The sequence below is a fragment of the Hibiscus syriacus genome, unplaced genomic scaffold, assembly GCF_006381635.1.
Source record: "Hibiscus syriacus cultivar Baekdansim isolate YM2019G1 unplaced genomic scaffold, ASM638163v2 tig00117048_pilon, whole genome shotgun sequence".
Classification (NCBI taxonomy): Eukaryota; Viridiplantae; Streptophyta; class Magnoliopsida; order Malvales; family Malvaceae; genus Hibiscus; species Hibiscus syriacus.
Window position 1 is genome coordinate 6586564 of NW_024063538.1, and position 27898 is coordinate 6614461.

General features: G+C 32.1%; 2 pseudogenes; one reads left to right on the forward strand and one right to left on the reverse strand.

Annotated features, from left to right (window-relative positions):
* Positions 1-298: 298 nt before the first annotated feature.
* On the forward strand, positions 299-27898 carry LOC120197597 (annotated as a pseudogene).
* On the reverse strand, positions 3317-6664 carry LOC120197406 (annotated as a pseudogene).

A 27898-nucleotide genomic window follows, 5' to 3' on the forward strand; every position in this document is an offset into this window, starting at 1 on the left:
TCCAGTAGTTTACCGGTGGCCGAGGAAAGACAAGGACATCGTATGTGGGTCGGCGCCTCCATAGACTTCTTCCTTCGTTGCGTCGGTGAATCTACCTTAACCATGGATTTTGGAAGCAGTGAAGTGCAATTTGACCCTATTTTTATTCAATTTTTTAATGGAAAAACATGGGGAATGAAAAGCAGTTGAAGCTGTTAATTTCATATTTATAGCCATCAATCACCGGTTAGATCTTTATATTCCATCAACTCCATAAAAGAAAGTGAGAAAAGAAGTAAAGAGAGAGAAATAGGAAACAATGTCAAGGAGATCACGGACTTGCTTGAGGCTATGCCTTATAACATTTGTTGTGGTTTCGGCACTTGTAGTTTGTGGACCTGCTCTGTAGGATTTAAAATAGCGGGACGAAAATGCAATAGCGTCCGTTATTTCGCGGTAGCGTCGCGGTCCGAAATCGAAATCTGGGAAAAAAATGGTGGGCAGCGGATTCACGCCAAAATCGATCGATCACGTCCGCAATTTAACGGGTAACAGTGAATAGTGCCTATAACGGGACGCTATTACCGTTATCTAACGGTGGCCGACGATCGAGAGGCTTGGAACCTCTATGGTGAGTGGCGTTTGTGGAATGGAGAGGGAGAGAAATAGAAGAGATAAAGTACACAGATAGGTATTGTTTTAGGTTATATTAATTATTTTTGGATTAATTTCATTTAAGTCCCACATCTTTAGCCTCATATTTATATTTTTGTCATTGAATTTGGACTATTATGAATTTTATTCTGGATTATAAGGTCTGATCATGATAATTTACCTTATTGTTTTGCTGAAGTGTTTATTAAGAAGTTTTAGGATTAATCTTTATTAGGTCCCTAACATTTATGCGCCTTTTTATGAAGTAGTCACCCCTTCCTCATTTTTTTATTATTTTGAATATAATGCTGTAGTTTCATTAGTTTTATTTTAATCACTCATTTATATATTTTTTTCAAAATTAGCTTTGATATTTTTATTTTCTTTTATTTTGGTCATTATTTTTATTTATAATCTACTCACTGTTATTATTTTATTTTGATCTCTATTCTTTACTTTATTATATTTTAGTCATTTTAATTCTATGTTTTAATATTATGAACTATTTTATTTTAGGCTTTATATTCTGATATTTAAAAAAAATACCCTACTTAGAAAAGTATAAAAAATCAAATAATCTACATTATTTACTTTTTGTTTTGTTTTCTTTATTAAACTATATTATATATATATATATATATATATATGTCAATTTCACTTAGAAAATATTTTTAAAAATCATTAAAATGATTCATTATAATTATAATTATTTTTATTATGTTTTAAGATAATTGTGTAAAATTTAAAAAAATTCACGACTGCGACACCCGCATTAAGTGCGATGACATCCGTTATATCTGTAACCGTGATAAATACGACGCGACCGAAAACGTAACCGAAACTATGCTTCTATGTACCGGAGATTCAACAAAACTCTCAAGCTTGGTGATTCCAAATCCTCCTGTCCCCCTTGCATCTGTGATTGTCCTCCTCCCCTTTCCCTTCTCAAGATTGCCCCTGGTATCCATTCTTCTCTCATTCTGGGTGGTTGTCAAATTTTGGGTTTAGGGTGTAGTTTTGGAATACCCATTTTGGGAAATTTGAAGTCTTTTGATCTGCTTTTTGTTGCTAATTTTGTATTTCTGAGCTTTGGGTTTGTTATGAGTACGGTAGTTCTTGATATTGATTTAGATTTGTGTGCTATTCTTTGTGAAGTTCTTGTTTCTTCAATTTGGGGTTTTGATCTGCTGCTGCTGCTGCGGTCTCTGCTTGGTTGCTGATACGCAAGTAAAACCCAAATTGAATTCATTTTTGTGCTTGGTTCTGTTGTATCATGGAACATCTAATCTCACAACAGGTAGCCCTTGTGTGACAATTGTAAATAGTTTAGGGTGGGAACAGACGTCACCTTGCATGTCGGATACGAATACAAGCCTCTGCACCCAAACACTATGTCCGTTTCTATGTGCACAATGACTGTTGATATTACTTGAATGGAGATTGCCATTTCTATACCCATTTCTGATTTGTATGCAGGGAAGAATGTTGAGTTAGCTGATGACCTTTCTGGATTCTAGGGCTTACTAACCATGCAATAAAATATCATAGTAAAGAATATCGGTTTTCTTTGTCTGGTGATTTTGATCCTTCTCCAGGTTTTACGTCGAGAAAGGTGAGTTGGTCTTTACAATTCTGGAATTACTATCGGTACATCGTATTAGTTAGCTGAATTGTTGTATTTGTGAACTAATAACTTCATTTCTTTCACATCTGATATTATCGCATCTTGTGTTTGTACTAGATTACCTTGTGATGATGATCTTTCGTGCAGACTCTGAAGCTTTTATGCATTTATGCTGTTGATTTTCCATGTTTCGTGCTTCCGCTAGTCTCAGCGGCAATTGTTGTAAAAGTTTGTCAAGTGTTCATATGTGTTTGCTACTCGAAAATTAGGTTATCTCTATGTAACTTTTTTGTGATTTTGCTTCTTTTGCAGGATTGACCAATCTCTCTGTCACAGGTTGGAGTTTATTCTATTAACTCAAATTGGTTAAACTTATTTCTTTGTATTTTTTAATTCAAAATCATGTATGCCTGAACCGAACTATGACGACGCAGATTGTGGAAGCAATGACCCTGATCTTAAACAACAGATGGAGAAGCAATTTGTGGACCTTCTGACGCAGGAGTTAAAGTTGCAGGAGGCCGTTGCCGAAGAGCATTCCCGCCATATGAACATCACCTTTGGTGAAGCGAAAAGGGTGGCTTCCCAGTTCCCAATACCAAAAGGAGGTGGAGAAATGTATCGCAGCCACCGAAACCTGTGAGGAAGCAAGAGAGCGAACTGAGGCCTCACTAATCAAGGAGAGAAAAGTTACGACATTGTGGGAGCAACGAGCTCGACAAATGGGTTGGGAAGGATAATAAACTCCGTGTGTGGTTCATCAATTATCCTAGGCTAGAAATATTCTTGCAAGCTGGCAAGCAAAGTTGCTTGGTTAAATCTTGTTGGGGCAAAAGCTCCCAAAATCTCTACTTCCCTTCTGTATTTTCACCTGTTTTAACTGTCATACTACTGTGTGGACATATATATTTATATTTCACATATAATAGTGTTGTATGTACCGAAATTATGTTTATAAATGTTTTCAACATCCATGGAAGCGCGACGACTTCTTTGATCACAACAAACCACAAATAAAATTACGAGAAAACGGACACGAAAGAAGCTAAAACTATGAAAAACTGAGAAACGATCAATTTCCCAAAGCTACTATTCCTCACCAAAGTGTAAAAAGGACATGAAAAAGGAATTCCAAAAAAAGAGGGACAGAGAATCTCAATAGAAATCAAATGGAGGCAACTTGGGATAACTTGCATAATGATACAGACACCTACAAAGAGTAGGCTTATGGCCCTTTTCTCCGTCTTTTATTCGAGAATCAGCATCAATGACAATAGGCTTAACTGTCTCATATACATGACCCAAGGGGGAATGCATCGAATCCAAATTCCCATCCATCAACACGGTCTCGTTATACTGCTCCTGCATCAGAGAATGCAGTTCTTTTAAAGAATTTATGCTCATAACAAATAAGTATATTTAGAACATACACAAGGGAATCAAACTGCGAAAACCTTGTCATACCGGCTTAATCATGGAACTCATTATAACGTCAAAGGATCCGATATTATTTTGACCGAAATCATTTCGCGACTTTTTCTGCTCAAAGAGGAAGTCTTCATCAGACCTCAATCTTGTGTCAAAAGCCGATTTCCCACCTTCAGGATGCGGAACATAAGAGGCATCACCATTTAGTTGACCAAAGAAATATATGTCAGTTGTTTTGCTGCTGACAGCAGAATGCTTTGATCCAACATAGACCCACTTGCAGCAACCAGGGAATCCATCCTGCCAAACGAACTGCATTCTCCCCACTGTTTCTTTGCCGCGTAATCTATATCGTTAATTGCTTTATTACTTGGACAGTCTTGGCACTGCACGCCTCCTCTAGAGTCGTCCAGACAGTTGCACCGGCCATGGAAGAGGAAAGATCAATGGGGCTGTTATTTAGGTGAGAGCTCCTCCAAGAAACTTTTTCTTGCAAATTATTAGTCCGCAACTGCTCCTGACCAAAAGCTTCACTTGTGGACAATGAACTCGATGAGAAATCAGATAATTGAACAGTGCTCTGCCAGTTTTCGTGGGATCTAACACCCATGTCAAATGATTCCCGATTTAATGATGTCACACCAAGTGATGATTGATTTCATGTTTCACCGGTTGTGTGTTTGCTAGTGATAACAGATTGCCTGAAGCCATAGATAGAGAACTGCTCGAGCTACCAATCTTCGCTCTGGCATCAGGTAAATTTGTGGCAACAGCAAAAGCATTCGGATTATTAACAGGATTAAATTCTCTAAAGCGGTTAGTGGACTTATTCTGCAATAGTTGGATGAGTTCCATCGATGTTGGGACCGCTTGAAATAGAGGTCCATTTTGATTCTGGTTTGAAGGCAACACAGCTGGCTGAATCTTCCCGAGACCAATGATTGAATTGTTCAAGGTTTGAGAATGTCCCTGTTGAATCAAACCAGAAGAAATCCTGCGTAGGCTTAAAGACACTGAGGAGTTCAGTCTACCGAACATCCCACCAAGTTATAAGATGATAGAGTAGCACTTGAAAGCCTTCCGGGTCCAGTCAATGTGCGAAAATCTCCAAAGCCATCCAGTGAAGCCATAAGCTAGTAAGACGGATCTCTATTGCCTAATGCAGCAACCATGTTTGCTTGCTGGGTTGCAATAATGCCGAGTCTTTTCAGGTAAAGCCTATATTTCTGCAAGACGACACAAGACAAAAAGCTTAAAGAGGAGACTCAAAGGAAACTAAAGGAGACATTAATTAGCTTGTCGAAAGCGAAGCTCTTCTAAACACAGGGTTTGCTACTGTACTTATTCAGTTATCTTCAACAGAAAATAGAATTTTTCAACAGAACCGACCTCCTAGTAACAAGATCCCATGTATGCTTATCATTGCAAGGGTAATATATTGGACTCATGATGCAAAAAATAAAGAGAAAAGGAGCATACCTGCAAATGGCTTGACACATTTTCCCTTGTGATCCCTTCAACATTCATTTGGTCAAGAATTTCTTTGGAACAGCCTCTGCATTTGAATAAAGAGGAGAAATTGCAGTCAGCATGAACACTCTTATCTCAATATAAGACACTAAATAGCCGAAAACTCACTGTCAAGACCCAAATGATTGACGGCTGCAACAAACTTCCTATGCAGCTCAAACAACTCGAGGCTTCTTCTGGGTTGAGGGGTCCTCATTCTCATCTTCATTATCATCACCCTCATCTTCCTCATCTTCAATTTGGTCCTTTCGCTCCTTAATGAATTTCTTGTCGGAACTGCTCATCAACGTTTGGCCAACTTCTCCAGTTCCTCCCTGAGCCTTATCTCGATTCTCGGCAAAAATTTGATCCTTGGAATCGGGCTTCTTTCTCCTGACCACATGCTGCCATGTGTTCTTTAACTCCTCGCTGCTAACGGGCTTTAATAAGTAGTCACAAGCACCATGTGTAATCCCCTTCATTACAAGCTCAGTATCACTATGAGCTGACAACACTGGGAAGTGGGAATTCATCGAGAAAAAGCATTACGGTTAACGGTTAAAGATTATCCATCCCACCGGAAAAATAACATATGACCGAAAGAGAGGGTTTAGTGCTTACAGACGACAGGTAGGTCCAATTCAAGCCCAACAAGCTCAAGAAGCTTAAAGCCATCCATATCTGGCATATTAACATCAGTGATAACCAAATAATATCTGTTCCTGTTTTCCCTCAACATTTTGAGGGCTGTAATTGCCTGATTTGTTGTGGCAACTGCAAGACAAAAGCCATAAATGATATGTTCAGAGTCGAATCTTGCATGCTACGATTACAAAGATCCACATTAAACGCACACTGCAAAGCGCAGCAGACAGATCTTCCGGTGTTCAAAAGTTAACCAATCACATAATTAACCCAAAGAAATGACACATTGAGGCAATTTACCAAACACATTACAAGCAAGTTTCAAAAAGAAAAAGGACTGACCTTGATATCGGCATTTACGAAGCAGATTTTCCAAAACTTCGACGCAAATAGGATCATCATCCACGGCTAAAACACGCATACCATTTGGAAACTGGTCTTTGCCGTCATCTTCACGACTAGATACACCCATTTTCTCCTCCATAGTCATTTATGAATAATAATAACAATAAAAGAGAAGGAATTGAAATAACCCAGATGAGAACACAACGAAAACTGAGATTAAAAAGCCGAAGTTTTCAATGTTTTCAAATTTATCCAGTGTTTTTCCCCCCAAGTAAAACCCAGATAGCCAAACCCCCAAAAAAGAAAGAAAAAGAAAGTACAAGGACAAAGAGTGAAAGTAAGAGAGAATTGGAAACTAGAACTGTGTTTAGAAGAAGAAGAAAAAGAAACCTTTGCAGGTGAAAGGTATAGGAAGGGACAATGATGTTGACAGCCCAAAGCAGAGTTAAGATGTTTCAACTCTCCAACAAAACATCAAACCTTTTAGAAATTTGTATCCCTTTTTTTCTTCTTTTAGTTTGTTGGGTGCAAAACGAAGCAATACTCTCTTCCTCACTTAAGTTTTTGTTCAACTCGTTCTCTCTCTGCCCTGAATTTCAGTATTTGTCTTCAGCTTTTTCTTGCCAACCAAACAGAGAGGATTTTTTTATTTATTATTTTACTACTGGGTAAACTACTTCAAACTTTTAAGACACCTACATTTCAGCCATCAAACTTTTAAAATTTACAATACAAACATTACTTGTTTTATTCGCTTTGATTATTGTCATTGTCATTAAGAAATGTTAATATAGCACATTAAAGTCTTTCATCCCACAAATGTGTTAAATTTATTATACTGAGCTATAGTCATTGGTAGAGGTGTAAACTAGTGAGTCGAGCTCGAGTATTGCTGAGCTCGACTCAATTCGAAAATTCGAGAATTTAAAATTTTCAAGCTCGAATCGAACTCGAAATCATAAATTGAAGCTCGTAAAAGCTCAAAAAGGTTCAAAATGAAAAAAATATTAAACTTAACTCGATTCAAGCCTCAAACTTAAACTCAAACCTAAACCTTAAATACACAAAAACCTTATTGTATTTTAAAAAAAAATCAACACATAAATGTTAATATTATTAATAATTTATTTTTTTAAAAATAAAATCGTAATATATTATATTTTTGAGTTGCTCACGAGCTTTTCGAGTCGAGTCCATTCGTTTCGATTATTTAACAAGCCTTAACCGATTCGATCTCGAGTAGCTCGCGATCTATCTCGTTTCATCTACAACCCTAGTCATTGGTCTTATTTCACATATGTTTCACCATCCGACATTCTTTTAATCATCGACATCTCTTAAAATAATACTCATTATATTCAGAAAATTTCATCTTTCCAAGACCGTTAAATCATTCAAAATCATCATTTCATTGAAGTACCAAACAATATAAGAATGAGCCATAACCACCATCCAGGACCAAACCAACCCCTAGCCTTCATCATCAATCTCATTCGATCATCATTCAGAACTACAACCACCAATAATATCAAACAATAAATAATAACAAAATTAATTAGAAATGAGAAAAATGAAAAGTATACATCTTGATCTTGGTGAGTTTATGATAAACGGAGCGATTTTCGGACAATTCCAAAAATGAAATTTTTTTGTTTTTCCAGAAGATTTACATAGTTCAATTTCAAGTTGATCCAACGATTGTCAGTAGAGAATCAAAAGGTTTTAACTTTTAGCTTTTGTAGGGACTTAATAAAACTTAAAGATCTTCATACGAGTTTGAACCAATGACAAAAATATAAGAAAATGATGAGTAGTTTGATGATTTTTCGAATAAAATGATCGAACAACGACAAAAATGCTAATAAAAGTAGGAGCGACACTTATCGATTTCAAATCTTAAAAACTTCAGATTATTTTAGGAATAATAAGACTTTAAACGTCAATAGTTCTTAACGACAATGACTGTGATGAAATTAAATTAAAAGTTCAATAACTATATTATAATTTTTAAAAATCTATTTAACAAAATGTAAGTTGCTTAAAAGTTTAGGGATCATTTAAATGTAGTTTATCCTTTATTCTTTTATGTTTTGAATATTCAGCTTCGTTTTATTTTGTTCAGTTTTCTTAAAGTGAAGTATACTGTTAAGTCATTGAATTATGTGATCGTTTGATCGTTAAAATTTTAATATTTATAAAATAATTATTAAATATATATAATTATAATAGATGTCTATTGTGATGTTATAATGAATTGTAATATTTTAATAAATTCAATGATTATTTTTTAAAATATTTTGATAAAATTTGATGATTATTTTATAATAGTTTCATAAATGTTTAATGATAATTTTATAATCGTTCAAAATATGTAATGATCGTTTTGTAAATTTTAAAAGTTCAATTGCTGAAACTATTACTTAAGCATAATTTAGTGACATGGGATGCAATTTTAACTTCTATATTATTTATTATTATAACTTATAAGGTTTAATGAAAAATAGTATCCAAACTATATTGTTTTAGGTTCTTAAATTTTTTTCTTTTTTGCCAAAGTTGGCATGTTTCTTATGTTATGCAGTTAAAGTCATTTTATTGATGTCCTCTAAAAAATTCAATTAATAATTGCTTGACACGTGATATTAACTTTTTGAATAGTTTAAAATGATTATAAAATATTATTTATTTATAATTTTTTTAATCATTAACAATACACATATATTATAGATACAATTACTCAAATATATGACTTCAAGTGAAAAAAATATTCTATTTAACTATTGAGATCATTCCATGAGTTTAATTAATATTATTTTTTAAATAAAAAAATATATTTATGGGAACACCAATATATCTCATTATGACATCATCCTAATGACTTGAATTCTATCTATATTTAGGTACCGGAGCTAGTTATAGTTGATAACCCTATTTTTTCTAGTTAATTTAAATAAGGGTGTATTTACCGAAAAGTCACCTTATTTTTTTATTTACGTGTCAGATACTGTTATAAAAAATATTACGGATCTAGCACCATTGACAGAAAGGACGAATCATGATCCTCATGAGGGATGAGTGTTAGATCCGTAAAAAAATTTGAAATATTGCCTAACAGATAATTAATTTCTGTTAAGGTAATATTTGTGTAAAAATGTCAACTTTCTTTATTTTTTTATGTGCAAAAAAATTTTCATGATTAAAATCTTTAAATATGTTTTTGCAAATTATTTTATAACTTGAAAAATTTTGATTTTTTTTGCATGAAATTACACAATACAATTATATTTACCTATTATCACTTAAAACTTTATGCATTAATGGAGTATATATATATAAGTTATAATTCAAAATAATCATTTATTATGATATTATTCAAATTAATTAAGAAAAATTATAGTAAAATGTTTGTAAAATAAAAGTATAAATACATACATGAAAATCTAAAGATTTTTCTTTGTTTTGTGTTATTCTCTAAACTTGTAAAAAAATTCAATAAAAAAGAAGGTAAAGCTAAAAAATATAACTTATGTATTTAAAATTTTCTTTCTAATATTAATTTTAAAAAATATAAAATAAAAATTAAATTATAATTTTATTAAAAATGAATACACATTATTAGTTGTTGTTAAAAAATAATAATTAATGAATAATAATTCATTTGATCCCTTAATTGTAATTAAAAGTTTATTTTAATATTTTTTATATTTTTAAACAATTAATTTTAAAAGTTAAGAAAATTTTTAAAAATATATGAAATTTATAATTTTTTTAAATTATAAAATATTTCTTATTATTGTTATTATTATCATCATCATCATTTTTAGAAAAAAAATATTAGTTATAAAAATTTTATAAAATTATTCATATTTTAAATTACTTACCTTCAAAGTTTTCCTATATTAGACTATACGTATAGGATTTTGAAAGGGTTAAAAATACATTAGAAAGTGCCAAGTGATAGTTGGTAGACATAACTGTATTGTGTAATTTCATGCAAAAACTAAAAATTTTCGAGTTATAAAATAATTTACAAAAAATATATTTAAAGATTTTAATGCAAAAAGTTTTTTTGCACAAAAAATAAAAGTTGACGTTTTTACATAAATATCATCCTAACATAAATTAATTACCTGTCAGGCATTATTTTAAAACATTTTACAGATATAGCATCCATCCCAGAAAGACCCCCTTACGCTACGTAAGCGTAAGACACGGATAATGCTAGATTCGTAATATTTTCTCTAACGGTGTCTGACACGTAAATAAAAAATTCAGTAATTTTTTTTTATAAATACGTCTAAAATAAGAATGATATTTTTAAGTCAAACATTTTAAAATAAATCGTTTTAATATTGATGAGAATAAAAGAAGTCATTAAGCAATTGAAATATCATGAAATTTTGAAAATATTTCTTATGTCTAAATACATTGCATAATCCTCAAATCATTTTTTATTGTTTTTTGCTTATCCATGTTACATGTAACTCATTTTCCACGTTTTATAGTCAAATAACTTTATTTTTTGGTCATATTTATGAATTGATATATATATATATATATATATATATATATATATATATATATATATATATATATATATATATATATATATGACTTAGGATTTTATGTTAAGATGATGAACTTCTAAAATTTTAAGTGACGGGGACAAAAATAAACTTTTAATATAAAAAGGTTTCTAATAAAAAATACATAGAAAAATCTATAATATATGATAATTTTAAATTTTTAAAAGACAACTACTTCAGTTATATATATATATATACATCAAATCAATGTTAATTAGTTAATTTTCATATATTTATATTTTTAAATAAAATAATAAAAATGTTATTTTAAAAATTGTTTATATATATATATATATATAGAAAGAGAGAGGGGGAAGGGAGAGAATGATCAAATTACATTTTTATAAAACTCTTTTAATTTTACACCTTTTTTAGACCTTGGATGAGAGAAATTAAAAGATGATATTAACAGTAGAAAATGAGAAGATATTCACTGAAAATAAAATAATAAGTTAATCTAAGTCTTTGATTCCTTAATCCAATGATCCTAGAAAAGTGTAAAACTAAAAGAATTTTACAGTGTAATACACTGTATATAATAATTTTTTAAACAGTCTGGGCTCATTATAAGATAGTATCTATTCAAAAAAGTTATTAGTTGTTGACAACGCATACACATCATATAAACACAACTGCTTGAATATGGGAATTCAAGGAGAACAACGCTCTTTTTTACCACTTAGACCACTTAATGAGTTTGAATACCATATTTTTTTTGACAAATTCTAAATCTAATTCTAATATTACCTAGATGGAAGGAAAGGAGGAACTATAGCAAAAGGAAAGGATGTGCTCTTAATGAATTTATAACTCATGACATAAGAAAATATTAGAAAACAAGATGAGTACCTTGACCACTCGACCTAATCTTCTTGCTTAGTTTGGATATCATATTAAAAATACTTGAACTCACAAGTTTCAAGATTTTTATATTTCATGTTAGTTTTATATTCAAATTGATAATTATCTCGTTTTTATAGTAACATCTCTTTGGATAATAACATCTTTAAAGTTTGAACTAAATTCTCCTTTTCGTAAATACAATATATCTTTTCATTATATCAATATTCATTGATTAATTTGTAAATTTTGAATTAATATAACAATACAAGCTTATAAATTATATAAAATACAATAAAAGCTTATACATTTACATGAAAACAATAACTCATGATCATAGTGTACAACTTATAAAGAAGAAAGGTTTTTTGGCCCAATACACTAAGCGAGTCAATTATTTAGGGTATTGTGCCAATCTAAACTTTATTTTGGAGAATACATCAATTTCTATAGTGCACTCCAAACTCGTCACGTCGAAGTGACAAGTTCCATAGTATATTTGTAACATCCCAAAAACCAGGCTATTGACCAAAGTGTAAAATTTTAAAAATTGGTGGTTAAATTGTGATAAATTGAAAAGTTTAGGGTCTTAATTAGAATTTCTTTATGTAGGATTGTTTAACAAAGATTGAGAGATGGAAGATGGAAGGGTATTAGATAATTAGATAATAAATAAATAAAAAATTTATTAGTGGAGGTATTATATACACGTGGAGAATGAGAGGAAATGAAAGAAAAATCTGGAGACTTAGTTCAACTATCTTCTTCTTCTCTTCCCGTGACTCCATTGGTAAGGTGAGTTGGTCTCAAGTTGATTGTTCCTTTCATTTTTAAGTTGGTTATGATTTTTGGAATGTTAGGAAAACTTGAGAAAGCTTAAAGAGAAGTAGAAACTAAAAGAATTTCAAGTTATGGGTGATTAAGTAAAAAAGGTTTTTAAGTGAATTGTTAAGAAAGAGTTACTAAATGAATTTTGAGGTGAAATTTGACTTGTCATAAGCTGAAATAAGAAATCTAAAGTGTTAGAAAGGATTAAGAACAACATTGATTAATTGGTATGATTTTTGGTTTCAAGTATGCTAGTGAGATATTGGATGTTTAGATGTGTTAAAGTGATATAAGTTGATTTGGATAAGTGTAGTTGAGTTTAAAAGCTTAAAAGGAGAGTAAAGTGAGGAATTTAGCAAAGTTTTGGAAAATTTTTGGGTTAAATGAGTAAGTTCTGGGCAAGGGGTATCGGTACTTAATGAATAGTATCGATACTTCAAAGAAAAAATAGGTGACATCTGAGTTTGGGTATCGATACTGGAAGAACAATATTGATACCATATGGTGAAATTGTACGAATCGATATTAAAGTATCGATACCAAATGTGTAACATCGATACCAAGGGTATCGATACTAATAGACAAGTATCAGTACCGTTTTTAGAGATGTAATTCCAAAATCTAGAAAGGGTATCGATACTGAAGTAAAGTATCGATACCACAATAAGGAAGTATCAGTATTGTACCTTGGTTACCGATACTATTTAGATTGAAATTGTTAAGTGCTTCGCATAGCTTATGTTATTAAGGATTGATTACAGTGATATGAATTCTGATATTTATACCAATCATATTATTTTATTGATATCGAACGAAGGCAAGTTTAGGACGATTCTAAGACATAAGATCAAACAAGAGTGCTAAGCATTTTTGTAACACTCATATCCTGTATACCTTTATGTACACGAGATACAAAGGTTACATCACTTTATAAAACTTTTTGTCATTTGAAAATCCATAAAAAATTGTTTCAATTTGATCAACAACAAAGTATGATTTTTATAAAATCGATATACTAAAACTATCACTTTAGTACATTACAAAATATGTACTATAGTTTAATTACATGACAACTAAATTTTCATAATGAATAAGATTGTCATAATATTACTGATGAGTCAACCTTTAATTGATGAATTGATGAAAGCTGCTGTTACTGCTACACTCCTTTTTTACTTAGTTCAACTATCTTCTTCTTCTCTTCCCGTGACTCCATTGGTAAGGTGAGTTGGTCTCAAGTTGATTGTTCCTTTCATTTTTAAGTTGGTTATGATTTTTGGAATGTTAGGAAAACTTGAGAAAGCTTAAAGAGAAGTAGAAACTAAAAGAATTTCAAGTTATGGGTGATTAAGTAAAAAAGGTTTTTAAGTGAATTGTTAAGAAAGAGTTACTAAATGAATTTTGAGGTGAAATTTGACTTGTCATAAGCTGAAATAAGAAATCTAAAGTGTTAGAAAGGATTAAGAACAACATTGATTAATTGGTATGATTTTTGGTTTCAAGTATGCTAGTGAGATATTGGATGTTTAGATGTGTTAAAGTGATATAAGTTGATTTGGATAAGTGTAGTTGAGTTTAAAGGCTTAAAAGGAGAGTAAAGTGAGGAATTTAGCAAAGTTTTGGAAAATTTTTTGGTTAAATGAGTAAGTTCTGGGCAAGGGGTATCGGTACTTAATGAATAGTATCGATACTTCAAAGAAAAAATAGGTGACATCTGAGTTTGGGTATCGATACTGGAAGAACAATATTGATACCATATGGTGAAATTGTACGAATCGATATTAAAGTATCGATACCAAATGTGTAACATCGATACCAAGGGTATCGATACTAATAGACAAGTATCAGTACTGTTTTTAGAGATGTAATTCCAAAATCTAGAAAGGGTATCGATACTGAAGTAAAGTATCGATACCACAATAAGGAAGTATCAGTATTGTACCTTGGTTACCGATACTATTTAGATTGAAATTGTTAAGTGCTTCGCATAGCTTATGTTATTAAGGATTGATTACAGTGATATGAATTCTGATATTTATACCAATCATATTATTTTATTGATATCGAACGAAGGCAAGTTTAGGACGATTCTAAGACATAAGATCAAACAAGAGTGCTAAGCATTTTTGTAACACTCATATCCTGTATACCTTTATGTACACGAGATACAAAGGTTACATCACTTTATAAAACTTTTTGTCATTTGAAAATCCATAAAAAATTGTTTCAATTTGATCAACAACAAAGTATGATTTTTATAAAATCGATATACTAAAACTATCACTTTAGTACATTACAAAATATGTACTATAGTTTAATTACATGACAACTAAATTTTCATAATGAATAAGATTGTCATAATATTACTGATGAGTCAACCTTTAATTGATGAATTGATGAAAGCTGCTGTTACTGCTACACTCCTTTTTTACTTAGTTCAACTATCTTCTTCTTCTCTTCCCGTGACTCCATTGGTAAGGTGAGTTGGTCTCAAGTTGATTGTTCCTTTCATTTTTAAGTTGGTTATGATTTTTGGAATGTTAGGAAAACTTGAGAAAGCTTAAAGAGAAGTAGAAACTAAAAGAATTTCAAGTTATGGGTGATTAAGTAAAAAAGGTTTTTAAGTGAATTGTTAAGAAAGAGTTACTAAATGAATTTTGAGGTGAAATTTGACTTGTCATAAGCTGAAATAAGAAATCTAAAGTGTTAGAAAGGATTAAGAACAACATTGATTAATTGGTATGATTTTTGGTTTCAAGTATGCTAGTGAGATATTGGATGTTTAGATGTGTTAAAGTGATATAAGTTGATTTGGATAAGTGTAGTTGAGTTTAAAGGCTTAAAAGGAGAGTAAAGTGAGGAATTTAGCAAAGTTTTGGAAAATTTTGGGTTAAATGAGTAAGTTCTGGGCAAGGGGTATCGGTACTTAATGAATAGTATCGATACTTCAAAGAAAAAATAGGTGACATCTGAGTTTGGGTATCGATACTGGAAGAACAATATTGATACCATATGGTGAAATTGTACGAATCGATATTAAAGTATCGATACCAAATGTGTAACATCGATACCAAGGGTATCGATACTAATAGACAAGTATCAGTACTGTTTTTAGAGATGTAATTCCAAAATCTAGAAAGGGTATCGATACTGAAGTAAAGTATCGATACCACAATAAGGAAGTATCAGTATTGTACCTTGGTTACCGATACTATTTAGATTGAAATTGTTAAGTGCTTCGCATAGCTTATGTTATTAAGGATTGATTACAGTGATATGAATTCTGATATTTATACCAATCATATTATTTTATTGATATCGAACGAAGGCAAGTTTAGGACGATTCTAAGACATAAGATCAAACAAGAGTGCTAAGCATTTTTGTAACACTCATATCCTGTATACCTTTATGTACACGAGATACAAAGGTTACATCACTTTATAAAACTTTTTGTCATTTGAAAATCCATAAAAAATTGTTTCAATTTGATCAACAACAAAGTATGATTTTTATAAAATCGATATACTAAAACTATCACTTTAGTACATTACAAAATATGTACTATAGTTTAATTACATGACAACTAAATTTTCATAATGAATAAGATTGTCATAATATTACTGATGAGTCAACCTTTAATTGATGAATTGATGAAAGCTGCTGTTACTGCTACACTCCTTTTTTACTTAGTTCAACTATCTTCTTCTTCTCTTCCCGTGACTCCATTGGTAAGGTGAGTTGGTCTCAAGTTGATTGTTCCTTTCATTTTTAAGTTGGTTATGATTTTTGGAATGTTAGGAAAACTTGAGAAAGCTTAAAGAGAAGTAGAAACTAAAAGAATTTCAAGTTATGGGTGATTAAGTAAAAAAGGTTTTTAAGTGAATTGTTAAGAAAGAGTTACTAAATGAATTTTGAGGTGAAATTTGACTTGTCATAAGCTGAAATAAGAAATCTAAAGTGTTAGAAAGGATTAAGAACAACATTGATTAATTGGTATGATTTTTGGTTTCAAGTATGCTAGTGAGATATTGGATGTTTAGATGTGTTAAAGTGATATAAGTTGATTTGGATAAGTGTAGTTGAGTTTAAAGGCTTAAAAGGAGAGTAAAGTGAGGAATTTAGCAAAGTTTTGGAAAATTTTTGGGTTAAATGAGTAAGTTCTGGGCAAGGGGTATCGGTACTTAATGAATAGTATCGATACTTCAAAGAAAAAATAGGTGACATCTGAGTTTGGGTATCGATACTGGAAGAACAATATTGATACCATATGGTGAAATTGTACGAATCGATATTAAAGTATCGATACCAAATGTGTAACATCGATACCAAGGGTATCGATACTAATAGACAAGTATCAGTACTGTTTTTAGAGATGTAATTCCAAAATCTAGAAAGGGTATCGATACTGAAGTAAAGTATCGATACCACAATAAGGAAGTATCAGTATTGTACCTTGGTTACCGATACTATTTAGATTGAAATTGTTAAGTGCTTCGCATAGCTTATGTTATTAAGGATTGATTACAGTGATATGAATTCTGATATTTATACCAATCATATTATTTTATTGATATCGAACGAAGGCAAGTTTAGGACGATTCTAAGACATAAGATCAAACAAGAGTGCTAAGCATTTTTGTAACACTCATATCCTGTATACCTTTATGTACACGAGATACAAAGGTTACATCACTTTATAAAACTTTTTGTCATTTGAAAATCCATAAAAAATTGTTTCAATTTGATCAACAACAAAGTATGATTTTTATAAAATCGATATACTAAAACTATCACTTTAGTACATTACAAAATATGTACTATAGTTTAATTACATGACAACTAAATTTTCATAATGAATAAGATTGTCATAATATTACTGATGAGTCAACCTTTAATTGATGAATTGATGAAAGCTGCTGTTACTGCTACACTCCTTACGCAATTAATCTTTGTCTTTACCTACGTGTGAAATAAAGTATTTACTTAGTGAGACATAATACTACAAAGATATTACAATTATACTATATTATCTTATAAATACTGAATAAAAAACTTTAATTTCATCATTCATAAGGACCAGTTAAGCCCTTCTCAATTAAACCATAATTCTTTCATACCATCATGGAAATTATTTCTAGTATGTTCATCATACTTATCCTTCTGTATGTTTTCTCCCTTTATTCTTTTATTTGCTCTGTATACATTAAATGTGAAAGTACTATACATGTATTCCACCAATGTGCTAATTGATTATGTATCTTTTATAATCATTATGGTGGCACTTTAAATACTATTAATACACCGTTTTGTACTTTTATTTAGGTAGCCTTTTATACCCATTATGTTCTGTTTACGTTCTCCTTTATAACACCCCTTCATACGAGTTATGCATTATTGTATATATATATATATATATATATATATATATATATATATATATATATATATATATATATATATATATATATATATATCATCCCTTCATATCACTTATATATCATTCATATCATATCACATTACATTATAATATATTTATTCTTTTACCCAAAGGTATTTAGCTTTTCACTTAACTTGCATATTTGACACTTTTCTGTCAAATGCACATCTAGTCCATTATTCTTTTACTCAACAGTGTTTAACCTTTCATCTTTTACTCAATAGTATTTAACCGTTCATCTAACTAGTATAATTAACACCTTTCAGTCAATTGCACAACTAGTCCATTATTCTTTTACTCAACAGTGTTTAACCTTTTATCTTTTACTCAACTGTATTTAATCATTCAGCTAACTGGCATAATTTACACATTTATGTCAATTGCACAGTTAAGCCATTATTCTTTTATTTTAGAGCAATCTCTACTATAATAATCATTCCTAGTATCAATTAACCCTTTCAATCATTATACATTCTATGATTTATACCCATAATGCTAGTGCAATAATACCAAAATTTTTCTATAATTTACATGGATTACTCACCCACTACAATTACAACAATTCACCTTATATATATATATATATATATACATAAGTATTTCATTAATAACATCCATTCATATTTATCATGCACCATTATGCATTTCCAATTATAGCATTCTTTTAGGTTGATAGTGCACACATATGCATTTCAACTTTGGCATCCTGTCATGCTAATAATGCACCCATATGCATTATTCTTTTATGCTGATAATGTACCCATGTACATTTCAACTATGACATCATTTCATGCCAATAATGCACCCATATGCATTATTCTTTTATGTTGATGATGCACCCATATGCATTTCAGCTATGGCATCCTTTCATACCAATAATGCACCCATATGCATTATTCTTTTATGTTGATGATGCACTCATATGTATTTCAACTATGGCATCCTTTCATGCCAATAATGCACCCATATGCATTTCAGCTATTACATCATTTCATGCCAATAATGCACATACAGTGCCCATACTTTATTCATAAACATATTATGAATTCCGCGTTTTGCACACTCAGTGTCGAAACAGTTATTCATCCACATAGGATGAATTCTGCGAAATGCACACTTAGTGCCTATTTGGTAATCACCACATACATTTTTAAAATAGTCATACATATATGATTAGTACATCATATAGTAATACAATTAAATGCACTCACCTAACTTTCTTATCTAAGTATCCAAAATGTAAGGCTGATTACTCTGGTACTTTGCCTTTGCCCTTAGTTTTGCTTGTCTCAGGTGCTTGGTTTCGATCTAGTCCATATTCATTAAGTACATAAATGATATCAATTGTTAGTATATTTCCTAACAAATATTCTTAAACATTAATTAAAAGTACTATTATTAACCTTTCTACAACAATATCAGCATAACTTAAAATTTATGGTTCTTCAGTATCGATACTCCTACCATGGTATCGATACTACTATACTATGGTACCGATACCCCCTGCGGTATCGATACCAATTTTAGACTCGATGTTACCTGGTATCGATACCCTTTCCATGGTATCGATACTACCATACTCTTGTATCGATACCCCCTTCCGGTATCGATACCAAAATTAGGTTCGATGTTGCTTGGTATCAATATCCTTACCAGGGTATCGATACTACCTTGTCGGTATCGATATTGATTGAATTAGTATTGATAATTCTCATCTAATTTAGCCCATTTTCGCCTATAGTATCATTACTGTTCTATCAATACCGATACAGATGCCCAGATTTTCCAGTTTTCAACCCGAGACATACCGAAATTTGGCCAATTTTCCTCACATTTACCCCTAACAATACTATATAACTCTTCTCTACTTAACCATACTAATTTTCCTTTGTTTAGGTACTTAAAACATCTCATATCCCTCATTAGCATTTGATTCCAAGAATCACACCAAAATTTCTAACTTGTTTTTAGACTCATCCTAGGCTTTTAATCTTTCATTTACCTCTTTGACAAGTTAATTTTACCAATAAACATCAATAAACACTCAAATATCAACATATAATTTAAAAACTCATTTTCTTTTATCTCTATTATTTCTCTTATCTCATAGATTTAATCCTATCTAATTCTTCCTTAAGCTTCTATCATGTCCAAGGCTTCAATAACTAACCAAAAATAAAAGGATAAACCACCAAATTGAAATCTCACCTTTTCCATAAAGGAGAGCCTTTCCACGGGGAAGAAGAAAAAAAAGATAGATGGCTTTTTGGTAACCTCTTTTCCCCTTCCCCATTTTATTTTAATACCTTATTCAAATAAATTTTAAATTCATTTACCCCTTAAAGGACCAAAATGCCCTCTTAATTTATCTCTTGTACAAATTAGTCTAAACATTATTCCAAATCATTTTTTTATCTTTTACTAATTATTCAAATAGATCCTCAAATTCTAAATCTTTTCAGTAATGTCACTGACCTGATATTTGGGATATTACAGTTTTGCTTGACTAAGTGAGGCTAAGGTGAGTGTATATTACTATGAAATATGATTAAATGGAAAGAAGACTTGCGATGAGTCTATTTCCAATGTTTGATTGCATGATTTCATGAATACAAGTATATTATTGATATGGTTTTTATGTGTACATGAGTACAAGCATATGTCTATATGTTACATGCACTGTTATACATGAGCTATATGTTACATGTCATCCTATGTGTTACATGATCTACGTGGATACATGAGAATAAGATATAAGCTATGTGACAATGATATATGTGAATACATGTCTATGTGATAACCTATGTGAACTGGTATAATTGATAAAGCCCGAAGGTATGTGATGTGAGAGCTAAATGTATAATTGACATGCCAAGAGTCAAGGGTTCTATGTGGTCCTTCAGAACATTTCTATACGGTCCTTCGGGGAAATACTATGTGGTCCTCTGGGATATATATATGTGGCACTTCAGTGCAATTTCTACGCGATACTTCGGTGCAATTTATACGAGCTGTGGTGACAACATTAGTGCACAACCTCAATGCACTCACATGCCTTAAGTTCACAATGATGTACCATGGGCTATTAAAAGAAATAACATAAATAAATAGTGCATGATGTTATATATATGTCTTGTTTGATGAAATGCATAATGTTTTATGTACACTATTCTGTTTATAGAAATTAAGTATATGATTGCATGTTTTAATGTTTCATTTATACATATATGCCTCACTAAGTCAATAACTTAGTGTGTGAGTGTTTCACACGTTGGTTCGAAGAAGACAGAAGTGCAAGGATATGATAAGTCAAGACAACATATCTCTACCAAGGATCAGATCAGAAGCGATTTAAACATTAGGTTCTTTTATTGAATTGAATATTGTTGGCATGTAATTAAATGTTTAAATCGTATATGCTCTGATCAGTTTTGTAAACAAACTTCATGGAATTTATGTAAATTATTAAGTTTTAATTAAAATTTTAAGTTTGAATCTTATTATTTAATTTTAATCAAGGGTTCCGTAATTTTTGTAAAAATAAATTTTCCACTATCTCTTAAATGTAAATATTTTGAAAAATTGATGTGACACGACGGATTCGTATCCGAATCGGATACAGGTTGTGATTATTACATTTAATGGTATCAGAGCTATGGTTTAACTGATTCTAGGCTTAAACCGAAGTCAAATGTGTTTTAAAAAGTATACATGCCAACAAAGAGTAAATTTTTTTTGATATGATAGTGTAATGAATATGTTGTCTTAGCTAATAGAGTTCAATGTTATTATCTTATTAGATGTCTGATCACGAGAACTCCCGAAGTGAAGTGAGAGATGAAAGACATGAAGGTAGTAGTAATTCACCTTCCCTTGCCAGGCAATGTGAAGAACAGGCACTTTAAGGAGTGCTTGTACAAGATCAGGGAGCGTTTTTCAAGACGTTGGATGCTATTCTGACGCGTTTCCAACCTCCTACTCCCTCAACTCCTAGAATGAATATCACAAAAGAGTTGAAAGGATTAGGAGCTCCTGAATTTAAGGGTGAAGCTGAGAAAGGTCCTGTTGTTGCGGAACTTTGGTTAAATAATGTTAAGATAATGTTAGAAGGTCTATACTGCTCTGAAGTGGAGAAGTTAGATGGAGTAGTTTCATTACTTCGAGGGCAAGCTAGAGTATGGTGGGCAAATGTCACCATGAGAATGACAAGTAACCAAGTGACATGGTCTTTGTTCTTAGAAGAGTTCAAACACAAGTAAATTGGAGATAAGTTTATAAGGCAAGTGAAGCAATAATTGATGAGCCTAAAGCAAGGGAATCACACCGTATATGAATACGAGTGTGAGTTTAATAAGTTGATTCGATTTACTACCGAGCTTGTTCCAACTGAAAAATATACATGCGAATGGTTTGTTGAGGGCTTACGCTCTAGACTGAAAGAATTATTAATAGTTTTATATCTATCTTCGTTCCAAGAGGTGGTCAACTATGCTAAAGCTCTAAAGAGAGCTCAAAATGAGAGGTTTGGAGAACAAAAAGCTTAGATGACTAAGAGAGTTGGTGCTTCATCGAGTTCAGCACCATCAAAGAGGGGTAGAGATTCTGGTTTTCGATCTCAGGTGAGGTATGAGTCAGCTGCATCCTCTACCAGAGGATCAATTCCATTGAGAGTCAGACAGATGCAATCAGTAAGGTCTGATGCTGGGAGATAGAATCAAGGTCAATCGAGACAATGTCAGCATTATGGGAAAAATCATATCGGAATATATAAGGTAGTCTCCGGAGCTTGTTTTAGATGTGAGGACACCATAAATTTTATTTAGGATTGTCCAATGATGATGGGAGAGTCTGCACAATTTGAATGATCTATTTCGGTAGCTCAGAGAGGTAGAGGTAGAGGATGAGGAAGGAATTAGTCTGAGTCATTTACTCAACCTGAGATGCGTTCAACTGCCCGAGTTTACAACATAAAGACCAATGAAAACCGCGATGATCCAGAGATCATTCTAGGTACTTTTCAATTATGTACTAAATTTGTTTTGGTATTGATTGATCCGGGTTTAACTTATTCATATATTAGTAACAAGTTGGTGGGAGAGTTTAGAATCCAACTAGAAGCAACAAGTAACGTTGTGATAGTGACTAACCCATTATGACATAGTGCTCGGGTAAATCAATTGTGTCGAGGATCCCATAAGGATTTAGGGAATTGAATTCCCTGCTAATCTGATGGAATTACCCTTTGAAGAATTTAAAGAAAATATGGAATAGATTGATTGTATCATTTTCATGCCAATGTTGATTGTAGACTGAAGAGAGTAATTTTGATAAGTCCAGATGGATTAGAGGTGATTGTGACCAGTGAAAGATTTAATCCATTAGAAAATGTTATATCAGTGATATCGGCAAAGAAGTTATTGTTACAAGGATGTAAAGGTTTCATTGTTAATGTGATTGTTACCCGGGTTAAGGAAAGAGGACTAGAGGATATTTCGACGGTCAGAGAATTTTTTGATGTTTTTCCAATTGAGTTGCCAGGATTACCTCCAGATATAGAAGTTGAGTTTCAAATTGAGGTGCAATCAGTGCTCCTTTCCGAATGACTCTGAGAGAGCTGAGCTAACTAAAGATTCAATTGTATGAATTATTGGACAAAGGATTCATCAGACCTAGTGTGTCACCTTGGGGAGCTCCAGTTCTGTTTGTAAAGAAGAAGGAAGGTTCAATGTGTCTCTACATTGATTATCGACACCTCAACAAGGCGACCATAAAAAACAAGTACCCTCTTCCTAGGATCGACGATTTGTTTGACCTGTTAAAAGGAGCTTCTGTATTTTCCAAGATTGATTTACCTTCTGGATATCATCAATTAAAAATTCAAGAAAGATACATTCCAAAGAAGACTTTTAGGACGAGATATGGTCATTATGAATTCATCGTTATGCCGTTTAGTTTAACTAATGCACCTGTTGCGTTTATGGATCTAATGAATAAAGTATTTCAACTTTATCTTTATAAGTTTATGGTTGTCTTCATTGATGATATTCTGGTGTATTCAAAGTCCAATGAAGATCATGATGCACGCCTTAGAGTGGTTTTACAAACTCTACGAGATAAGAAGCTATATGCTAAACTGTCTAAGTGTGAGTTTTGGTTAACTGAAGTGGCATTCCTTGGAAATGTGGTATCCGAAGAGGGAATTCGGGTAGATCCTCTAAAGATAAAAGCCATATTATACTGGGAAATTCCAAAGAATGTATCAGAAGTTCAGAGTTTCCTTGGTCTTGTAGGTTATTATTGAAGGTTCGTCAAGAACTTTTTGATGATATCTTTGCCTTTGACCAAGTTGTTGAGGAAAAATGTATCTTTTTCTTTGACCCTTGAATGTCAAGAGAGATTTGAAGCGTTAAATAGAATTTTGACAGAAGCACCAATATTGATCCAACTGAATCTGGCAAAAACTATGTGGTTTATAGTGACGCATCCCATAATGGCTTAGGATATGTACTGATGCAAGAAGGTAAATAGTGGAATATACATCGAGACAATTGAAATCCCATGAGAAGAATTATCTGACGCATGACTTGGAATTGGCTGCAGTAGTGTTCGTTTTGAAGATATGGCATCACTACTTATATGGTGAACATTGCTACCTTTACATGGACCACATGAGTTTGAAGTATTTGATGACTCAGAAAGAGTTAAATTTGAGGCAGCGAAGATGGGTCGAGTTCCTCAAAGATTATGATGTGGTAATTGACTTTCATTCCGGAAAAGTAAATGTGGTATCTGATGCTTTGAGTCAGAAAACGTTCTCAGCTTTACGAGCTGTAGATGTGAAGTTATCATTAAATGGAGATGGTGCATTATGTGCAAAATTAAAGCTTAAGCCAACGTTGCTAGATTGAATCAAAAACTTACAAAGTAAAGATGATAAGTGTTTAAAACGAATAAAGCAAGAGAAAATGAAGGGAGTAAAGATTTTGAAGTTAAGTTCGATGGTAATCTATATTATCTTAGAATGATTGTGATTCCTGATGATGACGAGTTGATGAATGTCTTTCTATCTGAAGCTCATTATAGTCTTTTGACTATGCACCCTGATGGAGATAAGATGTATATGGATCTTAAGAGTAGTTATTGGTGGCCAGGAATGAAATGAAAGATCACAAAATTTGTTTCCAAATGTTTGATATATTAACAAGTCAAAGCTGAGCATCAAGGTCCTTCAGGATTGTTCCAACCAATCTCTATTCCTCAGTGGAAATGGGAGAATGTGATGATGGATTTTGTAACGGGGTTACCTTTGACTCCAAATAAAAGAGACTCAATATGGGTGACAGTTGGTCGATTGACCAAGTCAACACATTTCATTCTCGTTCGAGCTGATTTCTCCATGGATAAGTATGTTGAGATGTACATTAAAGAGATTATTCGATTGCATGGTGTGCTTGTTTTGATAGTTTCTGACCTAGATCCACGATTTACATCCAGATTCTGGAAGTCTTTGCATGGAGCCTTAGGAACTCGATTGAACTTTAGTACAACCTTTCATCCTCAGACTGATGGAAAGTTTGAAAGAACCATTCAAATTTTAGAAGATATGTTAAGAGCTTGTGTAATTGATTTCAAAGGGTATTGGGAGAAGTATTTGCCACTTACTGAATTTTCTTACAATAATAGCTATCAGTCAAACATTAAGATGGCTCCTTATAAAGCTTTATATGGGAGAAAATGTCGTACACCATTAAACTGGTACGAGCTCAAGGATCGGGATGTTCTTGGTGCTGACTTTATTAAAGAAGTAAAATAGAAAGTTCAAGTGATTCAGTACAATCTTAAAGTGGCAACCGATAGATAAAATTCGTATACAGATTAAAAAGAAAAGAGATTGAGTTTGAGGTTGGAGATAAAGTATTCTTAAAGTTTCTCCTTTGAAAAAGGTGTTACGTTTTGGTTGAAAAGGAAAACTTAGTCCCAGATTTATTAGCTTATACGAGGTTGTTAAGAGAGTGGGACCAGTGGCATATCAATTAACTTTGCCATCAGAAATGGAGAAGATTCATAATATTTTCTATGTATCCAGGCTTAGGAGATATCAATCTGATTCTTCTTATATCATTGCACTAGAAGAGATAGAAGTTCAACCTGACTTGACTTATGAGGAAGAACCAGTGCAAATTTTGGCCTATGAAGTTAAGCAGTTAAGGAATAAGACAATTCCATTGGTCAAGGTTTTATGGAGAAATCATAAAGTAGAAGAAGCTACAAGGGAATGTGAAAAAGATATACGTAGACAATTTTCCCATCTCTTTGTGTAGTGAAAATTTGAGGATGAATTTTCTTAAGGGGGAGATTTGTAACATCCCAAAAATTGGGCTAGTGACCAAAGTATAAGATTTTAAAAATTAGTGGTTAAAATATGATAAATTGAAAAGTTTAGGGACTTAGTTAAAATTTCTTTATGTAGGATTGTTTAACAAATATTGATAGATGAAAGGGCATAATGGCCATTAGACAAGAAATGAATAAAAAATTCATTAGTGGTGGTATTATAGACACGTGGAAAATGAGAGGAAATGAAAGAAAATCTAGAGACTTGGTTCAGCTATCTTCTTCTTCTGTTCTTGTGACTCCATTGGTAAGGTGAGTTGGTCTCAAATTGATTGTTCATTTCTTTTTTAAGTTGGTTATAATTCTTGGAGTGTTAGGAAAACTTAAGAAAACTTAAAGAGAAGTAGAAACTAAAGAATTTCAAGTTATGAGTGATTAAGTAAAAAGGGTTTTTGAGTGAATTGTTATGAAAAAGTTAGTAAATGAATTTTGAAGTGAAATTTGATTTTTCATAAGCTGAAATAAGAAATCTAAAGTGTTAGAAAGGATTAAGAACAACATTGATTAATTGGTATGATTTTTGGTTTCAAGTATGCTAGTGAGATATTGGATGTTTAGATGTGTTAAAGTGATATAAGTTGATTTGGATAAGTGTAGTTGAGTTTAAAGGCTTAGAAGGATAGTAAAGTGAGGAATTTAGCAAAGTTTTGGAAAATTTTTGGGTTAAATGAGTAAGTTCTGGGCAAGGGGTATCTGTATTGAATGAATAGTACTGATACTTCAAAGCAAAAATAGGTGTAACACCCCCACCCGTACCCGACCTGGATTCGAGTCCGAGGTGTCACATTGACTTTTTCAAAACATTTACTTGTATAAAATAGTGAGTAATTTAAAACTTTTATACATATAGCTTATTCAAAAGATTTCCAGAACTATTCAGAGCTTAAATGTTTTTGCAAAACCGTTCAGTGCATATATAATTCAGACATTTATTTATATGCCAACCATTTTCAATGTACAGAATACATCTAATTCAAAACATCTTTTCTGATCTGATCTTCGGTAAGAAGTAACTGACCTGTCTTGCTCCATATTGCTCTTTACTCTTCTCGAAACCTACGTGTGAAACAATCACACGCTAAGTCGTTGACTTAGTGAGGCATATAAACATATAATAAAAACCATCGAACATTTCATATAACAAAACACATACCTGTACAAATACTATCATTATCATTAACATATCTATCATATAATATCATACATTTTTCCAATCAATACCCATTTCATCCGATGAATATGTATTCTAAACATTTGATCATGACATTTCAATATGCATGTATCTATTACACGATAACATATATAATCATATCATGCACATACGAAACTTACCTTCTTGTACCACTTTCACTTTAAAGTTTGTATTTCAATTGCCCATGTATATTATTGAGAATAGAGGTATGTGAGTACATTGAGGTTGTGCACTAATGCTGTCACCACAGCTCGTATCAATTCCCTCATGGGGCACCGAACCTTAGTTCAGTATTCGTCCCGTAGGACCACTATGTCCTGAAGGACCATTGTATATGTCCTGTAGGACCACTATGTCCCGAAGGACTACTCCTTAAGAACCACATACATAATACAATGGCTCCAATAAGTGTATCGAAGTACTACATATAGGTTCC